Source organism: Chrysemys picta, chromosome 5, assembly GCF_011386835.1.
Source record: "Chrysemys picta bellii isolate R12L10 chromosome 5, ASM1138683v2, whole genome shotgun sequence".
NCBI classification, from domain to species: domain Eukaryota; kingdom Metazoa; phylum Chordata; order Testudines; family Emydidae; genus Chrysemys; species Chrysemys picta.
In genome coordinates, this window is record NC_088795.1 from 37,470,050 (window position 1) to 37,487,161 (window position 17,112).

General features: G+C 39.7%; 1 protein-coding gene across 4 annotated transcripts in view; it reads right to left on the bottom strand.

The window, feature by feature from the left end:
* ARSJ (arylsulfatase family member J) overlaps positions 1-17,112 on the bottom strand; it is a 118,550-nt gene that overhangs the window by 33,207 nt on the left and 68,231 nt on the right. For 3 of the 4 annotated variants that reach the window (XR_508933.4, XR_006172649.2, XR_010601304.1), the window contains 2 exons: positions 16,068-16,212; positions 6,789-6,953 (listed from right to left, as the gene is read on the bottom strand). The gene's annotated coding sequence lies outside the window, so the exon portion shown is untranslated. Of the gene's footprint in view, positions 1-6,788; positions 6,954-14,222; positions 14,421-16,067; positions 16,213-17,112 lie in introns of all 4 variants that reach the window. The other variant, XR_010601303.1, reaches the window with a different exon arrangement.

Genomic DNA, 17,112 nt, shown 5'->3' on the forward strand with positions numbered 1-17,112 from the left:
ATAGTTCTCTAAAGACGTCCACGCAGTGTGCAGTGACGGTCAAAAAAGCAAACAGGATGTTAGGAATCATTAAAAAGGGGATAAAAAATAAGATGGAGAGTATCTTACTGCCCTTATATAAAACCACGGTACGCCCACATCTTGAATACTGCGTACAGGTGTGGTCTCCTCATCTCAAAAAAGATATACTGGCATTAGAAAAGGTTCAGAGAAGTGCAACTAAAATGATTAGGGGTTTGGAACGGGTCCCATATGAGGAGAAATTAAAGAGGCTAGGACTTTTCAGCTTGGAAAAGAGGAGACTAAGGCGGGATATGATAGAGGTATATAAAATCATGAGTGATGTAGAGCAAGTAAATAAGGAAAAGTTATTTACTTGTTCCCATAGTACAAGAACTAGGGGCACCAAATGAAATTAATGGGCAGCAGATTTAAGACAAATAAAAGGAAGTTCTTCACACAGTGCACAGTCAACTTGTGGAACTCCTTGCCTCAGGAGGTTGTGAAGGCTAGGACTATAACAGCGTTTAAAAGAGAACTGGATACATTCATAGAGGTTAAGTCCGTTAATGGCTATTAGCCAGAATGGGTAAGGAAGGGTGTCCCTAGCCTCTGTTTGTCAGAGGGTGGAGATGGATGGCAGGAGAGAGATCATTTGATCATTGTCTCTTGGGTTCACTCCCTCTGGGGCACCTGGCATTGGGCACTGTCGGTAGACAGGATACTAGGCTAGATGGACCTTTGGTCCCTGACCCAGTACAGCCATTCTTATGTTCCCTCAGTCAGTTCCTTGTTCAGCCAATCGCTTATGTTCCCTCAGTCAGTTCCTTGTTCAGCCAATCGCTAAGACAAACAAGTTTGTTTACATTTACAGGAGATAATGCTGCCCACTTCTTATTTACAATGTCACCAGAGAGTGAGAACAGGTGTTCGCATGGGACTTTTGTAGCTGGCATTGCATTTGTATGCCTCTTCATGCTTCGGCCACCATTCCAGAGGACATGCTTCCATGCGGATGACACTTGTTAAAAAAATAATGCGTTCATTAAATTTGTGACTGAACTCCCTGGGGGAGAACTGTATGTCTCTGGCTCTATTTTACCTGCATTCTGTCATATATTTCATGTTATAGTAGTCTCGGATGAGGACTCAGCACGTTTATTTTAAGAAAACTTTCACTGCAGATTTGACAAAACGCAAAGAAAGTACTAATGTGAGATTTCTACAGATAGCTACAGCACTCGACCCAAGGTTTAAGAATCAGAAGTGCCTTCCAAAACCTGAGAGGGACGAGGTGTGGAACATGCTTTCAGAAGACTTAAAAGAACAACACTTGATGCGGAAACTACAGAACCAGAACCACCAAAAAAGAAAATCAGCCTTCTGCTGTTGGCATCTGACTCAGATGATGAAAATGAACATGTATCGATCTGCATTGCTTTGGATTGTTATCGAGCAGAACCCATCATAAGCATGGACCCACGTCCTCTGGAATGGTGGTTGAAGCATGAAGGGACATACGAATCTTTAGTGCACTTGGCATGTAAATATCTTTGAACGCCGGCTACAACAGTGCCATGGAAACACCCGTTCTCACTTTCATGTGACATTGTGAACAAGAAGCGGGGAGCATTATCTCCTGCAAATGTAAACAAACTTTTTTGTCTGAGCAATTGGCTGAACAAGAAATTGGACTGAGTGGACTGGTAGGCTCTAAAGTTTTACATTGTTTTATTTTTGAATGCAGTTTTTTTTTGTACATAATTCTACATCTGTAAGTTCAACTTTCATGATAAAAAGATTGCACTACAGTACTTGTATTAGGTAATTGAAAAAAAAACTATTTCTTTTGTTTTTTACAGTGCAAATATTTGTAATAAAAATAAATATAAAGTGAGCACTGTACACTTTGTATTCTGTGTTATGATTGAAATCTATATTTGAAAATGTTTTAAACATCCAAAAATATTTAAATAAGTGGTATTCTGTTATTGTTTAGCAGTGCAATTAATCACGATTAATTTTTTTAATTGCTTGACAACCCTAAAAATGATGCTATATAAATCAGTACTGTTGTGGAGATCCTGCCTTTCTTTGCTATGTTTTGTCCTTGTCTATGTTTGTATCTGTTTTTTCTTTTTATGTAGCGGTGGGAGGTCGTCTATTGAAATCTAACAATGTGGAGTCAGTAGGAGAACAAATGGAATTTAAGGGTACATATCCACTGCAGCTGGGAGTGTACTAAAAAAAAGCAGTGTACCAGAGGTAGCACAGGCAGCAGCTTGGACTAACTGCTGGACTACAAACCTTCCCAGACCCCCTGTGTACTTACTCAGGCAACCAGCTCAATCTGCCACCTATGCTACCTCTGGCTATCCTGCTATTTTTAGCGTGCTAGCTCTGCTCGAGCTAGTGCATCTGTCTACTCAAGCTGGGAAGCATGCTCCCAGCTGCAGTTTAGACATACCCTAAATGATTCCTAGTTTTCAAAATAGGCAAATTGATGATGGGCATCTAATATAGGCAAACAGGATGGACATAGATAATGTTTTTGTACTTATTCCCTCTCCTCCTTTCCCTGACAGAGCATGCTTTAATCAGAAATATAATAAAGACTTCAGTATTTGAATAGCTGTGACATTTAAGGGAGTGCACATTTACACACTAATGAAGTCAGAACATTGTTGTAGGTATATTAATCAATATTTTATGATTTTTAAATATTAATGTATAATTATTTCTGATTTTCCTTATTTAGCACTTGAACCTAATAAGCAGCAAGAATGGGAAAGTGGGAAAACGGGCAAGTGTGATCATAACGGAAAGTATGTAATGGAACTAGTAATATCTGGTGTGTCAGTGAGTGAGCAGGCTTGTTTATTGAATTTCCTCGAGCATCAGGTAGCATAGGCTAAACTACCAAACAAATGGCAGCTGTCACTAGTAAGAATCATGGCACATGGAGACCCTCCCTTCTCAAGCTAGATGAATATAACAGTATAAATGTTATACAAAGATAAGTAGATACCTAAATAAAGCTTTTCTCTAATTTATTTTTATTTGTTCCTGGTTAGGGTATATTCATGCCACTGTGCCCTTTATTTATTAATCTGTGAAAGAAAAAAGAAAAGAAAAGACTTTGATAAACAAACTCACTTTGGTATATATCACATATGTATGACTTTTTCTCAACAGCTTCCAAGTAGCTTTTCTTTTGTTTTTTCTCCTCCTTCCCCATCCCAAAAATTCTTTTACACGTAAATTTATTGTGGATTGTGTTGAATTGACAGCACTAGACTAGAGTATATTTTTTCTGTTGAGTAGGTTACATAAAGGCAAAACTGAAAATTTAATCAATGTGTGTCAAGAGACTGTCTGTGATGAGGGTAAGTGTACTGAGCCGCTGTGCTGAAATTACAAAGTTTTCAGTTATAACTGTGGTTTTATAACCACTAGAGAGACTGATACTGATCCCTGTGATTTGACAGGTGATCCTGGTCCACATCATATGATTGGGGCAGAAAATAAACAGAAGTACTCCTGTGTGTGTCACACTCCTATTAAATAGTGTCAGAAGAAAACGTTAGTGTTGGCAAAAATAAAATAAATGAAGCCATTTCGATCCCTCAGTTGTGGAAGCAAGGGGTATTGCAGAGAAATTGGAGTAAAATTCTCCAAATGCTGTGTGTGGCTGGCCCAGAGGCATTGGAGAGCTACAATGTGTTCCAGTACAATCATAAAGATGACTGGAAACCGCCACAGTTATTGAGAAGTCTCAGGAATACTGTGATCCACACTAGAATGTCACAGTAAGGCATGTTTTCTTTACAAGAAACTAGCTGCCTGACAAGACTATTGACCACTGTGTTACAGACCTATATAACAACGTTATATTCAACAGTTATCTGTTATTTGTAACTAATTCTGGTATAACGAATAAACAGATCAGAGCAAGGTTATTGCAAGAAATGGACTTGACTTTAAAAAGAACCTTGGATATTTGCAGGATAATGAAAACAATGCTTCCCAAATGAAAGAGTCAACAAGCAGTGAAAGAACAGAAGTACATCTAATTAAGATTTGCTACCAAAGTATAAAGACAAAATTTCAAGAGTGAACAAATGGCAGAGACCAGATTTATTTTTTTTGAAGTAAGTGTGGAAGCAATCACAACACAAAGATGTCCAGAACAAAGGATGTGGTATCACAACTGCTATAAAAGCAATTGTTTTGCAAAAGTTTTACTGTGCTCAACACAAACCACAAAGAAAAAAAAATACAAAAGCAAAATAAAAAAAGTGACTTCCGCAGAACTATCACATTATTAAAGTTACTCATGTGTTCAAGGCCCCAATTCAGCAGAGCTCTTGGGTATGTACTTGGGTTTAAGCATGTGTCTAGGTGATTGTTGAATTAGAGCATGCATCAGCATTTAAAAACATGAGTTTTACACTTAAATTTCCACTATGGTTTGATGTTTTGGTTTATTGTGCCAGTAAAATACAGAAATAAAAGGGCCCAATTTTGATCCCTTTTAGTCCAGGAAAATTTGGCCATTGACTTTAACAGGAACATGATCTTGCCACAAATGTATTAAACTCAACATTTGTTTTATTTATTTACTTTCCTTTACGCGTTACCTTTTGCAATAAATGTTTCCGAACATTGTCTCCCAAGCTACATGAGTAACTGCTCTTTAGCTTTAGGCTTCAACAATTCAGCTAAAGCCTAATGTTCTTTGTGAGTTTACATAAATTCAATAGTTGTTCCACTGAAATTCTGTAGTGATTGTTGCAGTCACTGTATTCAGATCATTTACATGAATGCTTAAAATTAATAGCAGTTTACTTCACTTTCTATAAATAAAGTTTCAGTTTCATAACCAAAAATATGCAATAAACAAGTAGCTTCCTTACAAAAATACGGGACTCTGAGCACTTGTATGTTTCTTTAAATAATATAACTATCCTAAATAACTAAAACATTTAAGCCAGCAAGTAACTACTATATTGTCAATTTAGGCTCCTTTGTTCTGTAAGCACTTTCAGTTCAAAATACATGTTCAAGTAATTTCCCTTAACAAAATATTTTCCTTTACAACTGCCCAGAATAATAAAGGATTTGAGCTCTCTTAACTCATACTGTCTAAACTCTGAGGGGAAAATGTTATTGCATCCTGAAAGTCATTATGATGACTCCAGCCAAGACAGAAAAAAAAAAAAGCACTAGTACAGCTAGTATATCAAGGCCTGTTAAAAAATACTGAAGAACTTGCCTGTTTTTGTAGATATTTACCAGTTTCCCAATGAAAAGGAAGTGGAGCTCATGCAATCTTTCCTGAGAGTGTCTTGGTAACAAAGTGGGGTTCTGGAGCTTGCTTCAAAGCCTATTGCAGTCAATGGGAGATGTTCTATTTATTTCAACTGGTTTTGAATCATGGCCTAAGTAGGAGACAACTTCTTTTTGAGTCAGTACCAAACCCATCCCGCAGCCTCTTGTTAGGGGTCACCATACTGCTGGAGGGAGCACCGTGTGCTCTTTCAGATAAGATGAATAACTGAGGTTCTGCCCATACTGTAGCCATGTAACAGAAGATTCCATAACACTCTTTGAAAAGCTAGGGGGTTCTAAGCTTGAAATCCTGACCATATTCCTATATGGGTAATTACATACCACTACCTAACAGTTCCCTAGTAGTTTCAATTGGATATGCCTTTCCTATTTCAAATTATTTCATACTGTGAATCACCTCACCCCTTTCATAGGCCCATCTCTCCTTCCAACATAGTGCCAGCCCTGACCCCACACCTTCCCTATGGCAGCCACAGGACTTGATTATATCAAAATATAATATTAGGGCAGTATTAAGGAGACAAGATGAGAATAAAGTTGTCTTATGTGACGGTTGTGGTTGGTTATTTTGGTTATTTCCTCTTTTTTTTTTTTTTTTTTTTTTTAAACACATGTGCTGTTTATTTCCTCTGCCTGGGACATTTCATTTATGTATATAATGTATATAAAATCTCTCCTCATTGCCTCCAATTCCTGCTGTATTAAGGCACTTTGCAGTTGGGCTCTGCCTTCCTATGTCCTTATCAATCCCCCCAATTTTGAACTGAAATAGCCAGTATTCCCGCAATGAGTTTGATATGCCATGCCCATGTTCCCCATTTGCCACGCCCATTTTTTCTACCTCTCTCAAAGTCATAGTAATATAGCTTCAGGTAACAAACGTTCCCACTGCTGCCAGGATAAGTATCAGGCATCTATTTAATCTCTCTAAGGTTTTATACTATGTTCATCACTTTGGTATCCAAGCATTTATTAGGCATGACAATTACATTGATGTAAGACTCAAACTGATGCAGAAGCAGTTTCTTAAAAACATCTTAAAAAAAGAGAGTAAATAAGCTGGATATATGCGATAGCTAAGGATAATAACCACTATCTTTTCTACTGCATTTTGTCTACTATGTGGTATGTTTTTCTATCCTCACAAAGCAACCATGTACTTTCAGTCTGACTTATTTTAGATACAGGAAAACAAAACAACAATAAGAGCAAAAGTAAAAGTCTCCATGTGAGAGAGCAAACTGTGTGTTTCTTCTGTATATGTTGTAACAACTCTGCAAACAAAATGACTGCTGTTTCTGCTCCTAGTTCCTAGGGTTCTTAGACATGTAAAAAATGTAGCACTCAATAAATAAGGGCATCACAGTTCCATAGCTACATACACTGCAATTCAATGTCTATCTTATTTTTTATCACTGTGCGTTTTGCAGCCTTACCTTTGTTTAATGGAGGGTTCCCACAGCAGCACTGCCTATTTCCTTTCTGCTGAGTTTGTTCCCCTGCACCCTTTTCTCTTCCATGTCTTCCTACATTTTCTTTCTCCTTCAATTTTTCCTTTCCCCCTATTTTCTTGCTCTTCTGACTTCATCAGCAGGAAAGTGCTATCATTTGGCAAATAGTAAGAAAAAAATCATGAATATTTTGGTGATTTCTATATAAAATTTCACTTTGGGTTCTTTTGCATCCCTTTTCATTCGTTTTTCATGAACATGCTTGTGATCAGTTTTGTTCATGATACAGAGTTATTTCAGGCCCTACGTGAAGTTTCCTCAGTGAAAATACTGTATCTTTTCCTGGTAGAAGTAGTTTATAAAGCTTAAGTCATCCAATCAGGAAACAGAAACTGTACCATATGATCTGTGTGACAATCCCACAGTTCAACTCTAAGACCAAAAGTATTATGTATTTACTCTCAAGGGAATTCTTGCAGCAAACAGTTTGTGAGCAATCTGTAGGCTGATACATAAAAACACATGAACAATTTAATAGCAAGCACATTCCTTACATTCAGTTTATTCACAAACAATTTGCAAAAAGTAAAGTGGTTAAATTCACCAAATGAAAGTTGTTAATTGCTTGACTATCTCTTGTGTGGATTCTTTTCAGTCACCTACTGGCCCCGTACAGAAATGATAGAAAATTACCTGTTTAATTGAAAGCTCCATATAAATATATGGATTTCCTGGTTTCCACTATTTCTGGAAGACAGTCAAAAATGTAGTGTTTTTAATTTATCTTGAAAGTCTTTTGTAAATGATATCCCCTTCTCTACAAATCACTTTTGTTGCACTTGCCTACAATCAGCTCACTGTGTCACTTTAGGCAGCTCAATAAAGACCTTTGTACAATGTGCAGCTGCAGTCAACAAAGCTAACAAGATACGAGGATGCATAGAAACTGGATAGTGAATCAAACAGAGAACATTATACCTTTACCTAAATTAATGGTACAGCCTCATCTGGAATAAGTGTGTGTGCAGTACTGGTCACCCCATCTCAAAAAGTATACTGTAGAACTAGCAGAAGTTCAGAGAACAGCAAAAATGATTAAGGGCCTATAAAAACTCTCATAAAAAGGGAGATTGAAAAGGTTGGGATTGTTTACCTCAGAAAGGAGGCAAATACCTGATAAAAGTATATACAGTAATGAATGGTCTAGAGCAGGGGTTCTCACAACAAATTTTTGGTGGCCTCAGAGTGCAGCCACCAACTCTTGCTCATGGTCTTACTGACAATTTTTCCTAAAATACTTAATTATCTTTATGAAAAACAAAATAAATATGCACATATACATGTCCAAATCATTGTAATTTATGTATGTAGGGTTTTTTCAGACTCAGTAATAAAAATAATTTACATTTGTCGCTATTCTTTATTGGACCTAAACAGAATAGAAACACAAATAAGGCACTTTGTATGTTATTGTCTTTTGTTGTTGTTGTTTCTTTTGCTTTTTCGCTTGTGCTTCCCCCCCCCCCCCCCCCCCCCAAGACTTGCTAGCTGGTAAGTCTTCTGCTGTGGAACATGATATTTGTATGTTTGTTAATATCACTTTTCACAGCAGACTTACTCAGCCCCGGAAAGCCCTGGGACAAATTAAGCCCTGGATGGGGAGGTGGGCAGGGAGGCAGCAGGGCCCGGGGATGATGGTGGGGGCCGGAGCCTGGAACCAGAGCCAGCCACCGCGTGGACAGAGCCCGAAGCCCTGTGGCCGGAGCCTGTCTCCCCTACTTCCAGAAAAGTGGGGAATTCACCAGCTGCCTGCTCCTCCAGTGTTCGTGTCTCCAGATGGGGGCAGGGCTGCTGGCAGCTCTGTGAGAGGGGCCATTGCCTTCAGCCCCATCCCCCTCACCACAGCCCAGGAGGCTGTGGTTCCAAGAAAAGGTCTTGGTGGTCGCATGCAGCCACCGTGGCCGCATTTGAGAAACACTGGCAGAGAAGGTAGATTGGGAACATCCCAATTTCACAACACAACAACAAGAAGATATTTGATTATATTAAAAGGTGGAAAATTCAATACTTCATACAACATGTAATTGAACTGTGGAATTAATTGCCACGGGAAGTAATTGAGGCTAAAAACTTAGCAAGATTCAAAAAGGGATTGTACATTTCTATAGATATCAAGAATATCCAGTTTTCATAATCAATGATACCAAACATTTTGGAAAGGATATTAAATTTCATTCTTCAATGTTTAAGACAATCTCTAACTATAAGACCCATAATGTGGGGGCATATTATCCTACATCTGCCTACTGTGGCATTATTATAACTAACCCTGACGCATCTTCTATGGCCAGTGCCAGAGCCTGGCTTCTGGAGTAGGTGAACCTACTGATTCTTATGGCAATTTCTATGTATTTCTATGCAATTTCTAGTGGCCTAGGCCAAGAATAAAAATAATAGTATTGTTTATTTTACAATCACTATTTTTTCTATCAGGTACATTTAGGTATATTTCTTGTCATGCCTGGCTCAGTTATATGTAACAGAAAGGAATTATTGTAAATAGTATAAATTGAATAGCTATTAAAACGTTATTACACAGATCAAAGATTTTGTAATTAATTTATTATTGTTGTTGTTATTGTTATAGTAAGAACCTAATGAGAAAACAAAATTACTACTGCCAGTAAAAAGTGTGATTTTTAAATGAGATTCTGTATGCATGCAGAGGTTGTCATGAATGAGGAAATTCATTTTCTTTGAGTATTGTAGCCCTTACAGAAAACCCTTAATGTTTTTGTCTTTGTAAGTTTCATTGACTCTATTATATTAATGTGACTGGGCCCCTCAGGTGGATAATATAACAAGTAAAAAGTTCTTACTCCCCACCCCAACATATCCCCAGTGCACTGTATAGCCTGTTATAGAATGCTGCTGTTGTAATACAGATATGGCTGGTTTCCATTAGATTTCATCTATCATCTGTTTTTATTTATATCACTATGGATGAATCGGCTCTCATCCTTTTTATACGAACAGTTCAACTATTGTAGATAAATCTGTGATAATTTTCATATGACTTTACATTGTGCCTCTTCATATAACCTTGTGGTGCGTCTACCCATGTGTGACCTCTGTTTTCATGGGACTTTGTATCAAAACCTCATTTAGAAACTTTGCATTGCCCTTGGTATAATATTATAACCCCTCAGGATAGAATAAGATAGAAGAAAAATTTCTTTTTGCTAGCAGTAGAACAAGAGCTCTCCCCCCCCCCCACTCTTAATCAATTGCCCTGTTGAATGAATGAGGTGTGGATGAGCAAGGCATGGAAGGCGGCACCTCCAGACAGCCTCAACTGTTGGAGAGGGGCTGGGAGCCAGACCCAAGGACAATAAAACGTGTCAAGTGGGCTCATTAAAGACAAGCAGACATACCCACGGCCTCGGGGGTTAGAAGCGAGCACCTTCTTTTGGAAACACCCTCTTTGCAGCATTGGGACAACACTCAAAAGAAAGCAGCACAAAGGACCAATGGACACAGACACAGAGTTTGAATCTGGTCTAGATTTGCATAAGAGGAAAGCTGCTATAAAAGTGAGGTGTCTTGCACAGGACCCCGGGTCTCATCTTGTCAACATGGGAGCATCGATCCGGATCGGCAGAAGCCCGGCTCCACCCCCTCCCCCATCTAACTCACCTGGCCAGTGAAGTTAAGGGGAGCAACTAATTGGTAACAACAAGACGGAGTGTGTTTGTGTGTGTGTGTGAGTGTAAGTGTAATATATTATATGCATATAATACAGTGTTAATGAATACATGTATTACTAATAAATGTGGCGTTTTGCCTTATTCCCCCTGAAAAGATCCTGTGCAGTACTTTAAGTACAACACTATTAACACTTATCACATGCAGATGAACTAAGTGCGAAAAAAGGAAAGGTTAAGACAATCAGGGAATTTATTTGAGATGACTAGTGTAATCAAGCACAGTTCTCATTTGTTAATGACTTCCCTTTACATGCTGCACAATTAACATTTCTGTTTGAAAATCATTCTTTGAAGGAAAAATATGATATCCCTGCAAAATTTGTTGTTAATAAATATCTTATACTCTGAGAAAGTATTCATTACTTCTGGTGAGGCTTATATTTTCAGAAATTTGATACTGGAATGGCATTAATTCATCTTTTCCCCTTCTTTGACATATTATCACAGAGAGTTCTGACACATGTGAGCTGTGAATCATAGACTCAGGTATTGTGAAGAGAAAAGAGGCAGAAAATGACTTAGGAGCACTAAACATACAGCAAAAAATATATACTTCTTTAAATTTAGGTCCCATAGGAAATTAAATGAATTCAGTTACAAAAATTTCCAGAGCAAATTCAGAGCAATATAGCTCTCAGCTAAGGTAAGAACTTCTAGAGCTAGATCAGGGTAGGCAACCTATGGCACATGTGCCAAAGGCAGCACGTGAGCTGATTTTCAGTGGCACTCACACTGCCCGGGTCCTGGCCACCGGTCCGGGGGGCTCTGCATTTTAATTTAATTTTAAATGAAGCTTCTTAAACATTTTAAAAACCTTATTTACTTTACATACAACAATAGTTTAGTAATATATTATAGACTTATAGAAAGAGACCTTCTAAAAACGTTAAAATGTATTACTGGCACACGAAACCTTAAATTAGAGTGAATAAATGAAGACTCGGCACACCACTTCTGAAAGGTTGCTGACCCCTGAACTAAATAAAGCCTTTGTCTAGGCTGAACAAAAATCTGATACAGCTAGAGTGACCAGACAGCAAATGTGAAAAATTGGGACTGGGGGTGGGGAGTAATAGGAGCCTATTTAAGACCCAAAAATCGGGACTGTCCCTATAAAATCAGGACATCTGGTCACCCTAGATACAGCTCTCTGTCAGGCTTCCAGGCTAAACTCAGTGTTTCAAGCCTGGGACAAGCTTCTACCTAATCTCAGCTAACTAAGTCTTCCAAAGCTGGAGCCTAAACTAACCTCCCAACCCAGGAAAAGTCTTTCTAGCTGGAGCAAATCTTTCAAACCGGGCAGAGCATCTGCCAAAGCCAGGCTGACTAAGCGCTATGCTATTACACTTCACAACATCCCTCTGGTTATTATCTAAGAATGAGGCCCGCTGATTCCACTAGTCAGCATTTCCATATGTTAGGTCCAAGGAAAATGGAGTATAGAACAGGTTGTTTGGCCAGTTTAGCCAAAGTTAGGCTAACTGTAGTTGCTGGGCCATTCCTGTCTCTCTGTGAAACATGAGGACATGCTTGCTTGGGCTTCAAAGAATGAGATAAAGGGGGGACCGTATTCTTGTACCAAATGTACTAGGAACGGTTTGTTTGGACATATGGAGACTTGCAGTCTCCACTCCCTGTTTCTGTTCTTAACTCCCTACTTTCTCCTAGTTTCTAGTGCATGATGAAAAAGCTGATAAGAAGCTGCTGAGGCATCATGAACTGTTTGTACTGTCAAAGAACATAGATATGCATGAATATTAGAAGCTTTTAACTAGTAAAGGAGGGAATTGGGTTGCTTTAACTATGACGCGACGGAACTGTCTATATAATCTCACTAGTTATTGTAATCGTGGCTGGTTCTCTCTGGAGACGGGCCGCTCTCTATTGTTGTGTGCACTCTTCAATAAAGAGCTTGTATTGGACCTTGCTGGTGTTGCCTGTCTCTCTGCGGTCAGACAACGAACCGTGCCGTCTGGGTTAAAAAGTCCCCGACACATACTATTGAAAATATTCAATAAAACTGATAAACAGCCCTATGAGCTGCATAAGAACACAATTGTTACAAAAATAATAAACTTAGAAAAGGGTTAACCATTTACATGGTCAACTTAAAGGAAAACACAACTGAGGTTAATTCAATACAGAGGAGCAATTGTGACATTTATTATTGCCAATAATATTATTGCCATATAGCACCTTCTCATTCAGAGGTATCCTAAAGAGCTTTAGAAACTTTACTCGTGGATTAACAATCCCGGGATGAGATTCTGTGCTGTCTCTCTAATGGTATGTCTACACTGCAGCTGGGAGTGTGTTTCCTAGCCTGAGTAGACAGACATGCACTAGTTTTACTCGAGCAACTGTGCTAAAAATAGCAGTGTCACCAGGGGTAGCCTGGCTGTTGACTTGGGCTAGCTGCCCAAGTACGTAACCGGGGGATCCAGTCAGGTTTGGACTCAGGCAGCTAGACCGAGCTGCCACCCATGCTAACCTTGGCTATACTGCTATTTTTAGTGCACTTGCTCAAGCAGCACTAGTGCATGTCTGTCTATCTGGGCTGGGAAGTACCCTCCCAGCTGCAATGTAGACAAACCCTAAGAGGTGCAGCGCAGACCTCATAGTCATTGGAAAGGAGGAGATAAGGCAGCTTTAAGACACTTTTTGTCCTCCTGATCCTGGGCTATTAAAGGCTCTGGATAGGCCCCCAGCATAACTGAGATAGTGTAACTTAGATAGCCCTGGGGACCTGTCTAAGTTAGAAGAGCCAGACTGCCCATGGGGTACAGCACTGCCTGGAATTGAGCATATGAGTGGTCCTAGGGAGACAGCCTTGCTGCTGTTTCCCACAGTGCCTGTATCAAGGGAATCCTCCCTGGACCAGATATGGGGCTTTTAGGCCCTCTTTACATCACTCTGACCCTTTTACATGGCATTAAGGAGTCAAAGTAGGGGTGAGATTCTCACACATATATAGAACTCACTTCACCCACTGATGAAGTGCAGACATCTCTGGGTTGAAGTACAGCAACTGTTTAAGGGCCAAATCATCCCTCCCCCCACACCCCTGCGAAGAGAGGTGGAAGGGTTAAAAAGAACACAAATGTATTCCCTTTATTTCTTTAGATTTATATACCTTCAAAATGGTTCTTATCCATTTGATCTAGGAGGCCTTGTTATTTCTTACAAATACATTTTAAAAAATTTCTCCAACACTACTGAACAATAGTTATACCCTCTAACATGACCCAAGCTAGCAAGCTAGGCAAATGAAAAGTTAATAACTTCCCTTCCTTTCCAACAATTCATCAACTTCTCTATTCTCTCTCACATTCAAATGTTTGCAAAACCTGGCTAGAAAGTACGGATGAAGGAGGAAAGCAATAGACAATAGTGTTCCTTTCCATTGGTTTTCTTGTTTTGCCTAATGGTATAATACTGGCAATATGCCATGTTATAAACTTTCAGCCAGTCTCTTCAAGAGGTCCTTCATAATACTATGTGGGAGCTGTTCAGTCAAGAATCTGAAAGTTTATAGACTGTACATTTTTCCATGTTTCTCTGGTGAAGAATCAGAGATCAGTGCATGAAGCTGACGGGGTGGCTTTCTTTTACTTTTTTGGGTCATGATTTTTGCATTTATCTACACTCTCACCTTGGAACGGTTCTATTTAAGGGGAGGTAGAGAATTCATGGTTGGCTTGAATACACCTGAGACTGCAAAATTTGGCTGGAAATCTTGCAAGAATGAACTCATGAGGTTTCACGTATTTCCCGCTTCTAGTAGTGCCAAAAATACTTCCAGATCAGCTTTTCTCAGAGTAATTTGGGACTTTCCACCCATAGATGAAGTCTAGAAGTGCAGAGCCAAATGGAAAGGGAAAGCAGAGTGAGAAAAAAGATAAGCAGAACGTATCAGAACCTTCAGAGAGGTTCTATCGAGTTCTAGAAATCAGCAATTTTCGAGGAAGGGAAAGGAATTCTCCCCCCCCCCCCAACCAATTATTCCCTATCCCATACATCCTTCCTTTTGCCCAGCATTCTGCTCACTCTCACAGTGAGGGTGCCCTTAGCATTTGTAAACCATTACTGCTTTGCCAATTGCTGGCAATCTCAGCTTAACCTCTCTGAAAAAATGCGTAAGAGTAGAGCTGGGTTTCTTTTAAACAGCTCTTCAGATTTGTGTTTGTAGCTCAGTAACTACTCAGGAAGGCAATTAGGAGCATGGCTTTCATATTCATGATCTTAAAAGTACTGTGCTCTCCTATACTGGGAAAGTCAGCCCCTTGGGTTTTTATTTACATTGTGTTCTTGTCATTCAACATCAAGCAATGGTATAATGTTTGGCCTCTAAAACTCAAAGTTAAAAAATGCTAAGCAGTTCGCCCTCCCCCCGCCTCCCAAGCAGGAGAGGTTGCTGTTCTTCAGAGAAACCTGCCTAGAGCAGTCTCAGCTCAGCATGTGTGAAATGTCTCATTTGAGAAGTATTTCCATCTTTAGCTTCTCCAAGGACTTTTGCTCAACTTCTGACCTTTCTAAAATCTACCTTTTAGTCAGCAGCTGAAAAACAGGGGATGTGTTAGAAGCCATTCTGGATCAGTGCCAGAAACTGAGTACTGCAGCATTCTGGTCTCACATGCACTATTGTCTGTGGCATAACCCACAAGAACAGGTTCCATGCACTGCAGATTTAATGGGCATAAGCACCCACAACCTCCCCAATGGGAGGGGATGCAAAGGGCCAGTTTGCCCTGGGCCCCATTTGAGTGGGCCCCCAAATCGAGTGGTACTGTGATCCCATGCATTGGGCTGCAAGGCCACTCACTGCAGAGGGACTGCCGGACTGAACACGTTATATTCTTAAAAGCAAAGTTTTGCCAACATGACTGCGTCTACACTAAGGACTTCTGTGAGCACCTCTCTGTCAGTCAGGGATCACAGCTCTTAACACCCCTGACCATAGCTATACCAGCAAAAGTCTGTTTGTAGACCTGGCCTAAGCTAGACAGTTATCAGGCAACTTCATACCCATACAACTATGTTGACACTTGTGATTGTATTGGTATAACTATACCAGTATAAGATCACACTGCTAACTGACAGTTATACTGGTACAAAAACCTTTGGCGTAGGCCAGACCCAAGGTGATTAATTGAATTCAGGCTTAATCTGCAGCAAGGGAGATTTTTAACTATAAGGATAGTTAACCATTTGAGTATGCTTCCAAGGGAGGTTGTGGAATATCCATCATTGGAGGTTTTTAAGAAAGGTTAGACAAACACTAGTCAGAGATGGTCTAGGTATACTTGGTTCTGCCTCAGCTCAAGGAGCTGGACTAGATGACCTCTCAAGATCCCTTCTGGCCCTACATTTCTATGATTCTCTGGAGCATATTTCATAGTCTTTCTTCCCAAATCACAAAAAAAGTAGTAAGTCCCACTTTCACCAGCACTAAATTAATTTTGAAAATGACGCCCCCGCTTTTTTCTGTTATACATACATCTCTTCTTATTTATTTATGTAGCTGTCTCTTTTGCAAGAGGAGGAGGGTCTTCTGAATGGGAGTCTGGACTCTGGCATTCTATTCACAGTTCTTCCAGTCTTCTTGTGTGACCATAGGCAATTCTGTACCTCAGTCTCCCCACCTGGAAAATGGGAATAATTATTTTTTTATCTCAGAGGATGTTGAGAGACTGAACTCATTCATGTCTGCAAAGATTTTTTAAAGTAGAAGATAGCTTATGCTATACAAGTGACAAGTATTTTATTCTCAAACAAAAAAATATTATTAACTAAATTTTTGGTGCCACAGATTTTTAGTGTGAAATTTACTCAAGTGTAGAAGCCCCTGCAAATCCCTCTGCACTCCTTGCACCCTAAAAGTGGGCATTAAGTGTTTGAGGAAGGATGATCTTGAGGTTAAGGCATGGGGCTAGGACTCAGGACACCTGCATTCTTTGCCTATCTCTGCCACTAACATTCCAGGTGGCTTTGGACAAATCTGTGTCTTAGTTGCTATGACAGAGTGCGGGGCACAAGCAACACTCTGACCACTGCAACTCCAATTAGTTGCCCAGAGCACACCTGACTATGGGAACGGCACCCAATAGTTTGATTGGGATGGGCTGGAGAGAGTTCAAAGGCAAATTAACTCATTACCAGAAGGCACAAAAAGCATAGGAAGGAAGGGGGGGGAGGGATGTCAGTCTTGTAGAGTCAGAGCCACAAGAGATCTTTCCTTTCCTTGCCTCAGGAGCTGAGGCCTTCATCTTACTGTTGGTATAAGGCTAAATAGTATGTGAAGGTGGTGGAAAAGAGTCCTGTAAATAAACTGCACAAGGTATTTTACCCAAAGAAGGTCTCTGAGACATTTGCGGGCTAGAAAGTAGGTGAGACCGAGTCTGCCCTGCCACATCTGCCCATCTGTAAAACTGAGATAAGAATGCTTTCCTGTCTCACAGAGTTGTGAGGATAGATTCAGTAAATGTTTGTAAGGGGGCCAGCACAGAGCACCCTAGAAAAGCTTATAAATAATAAGATATCTA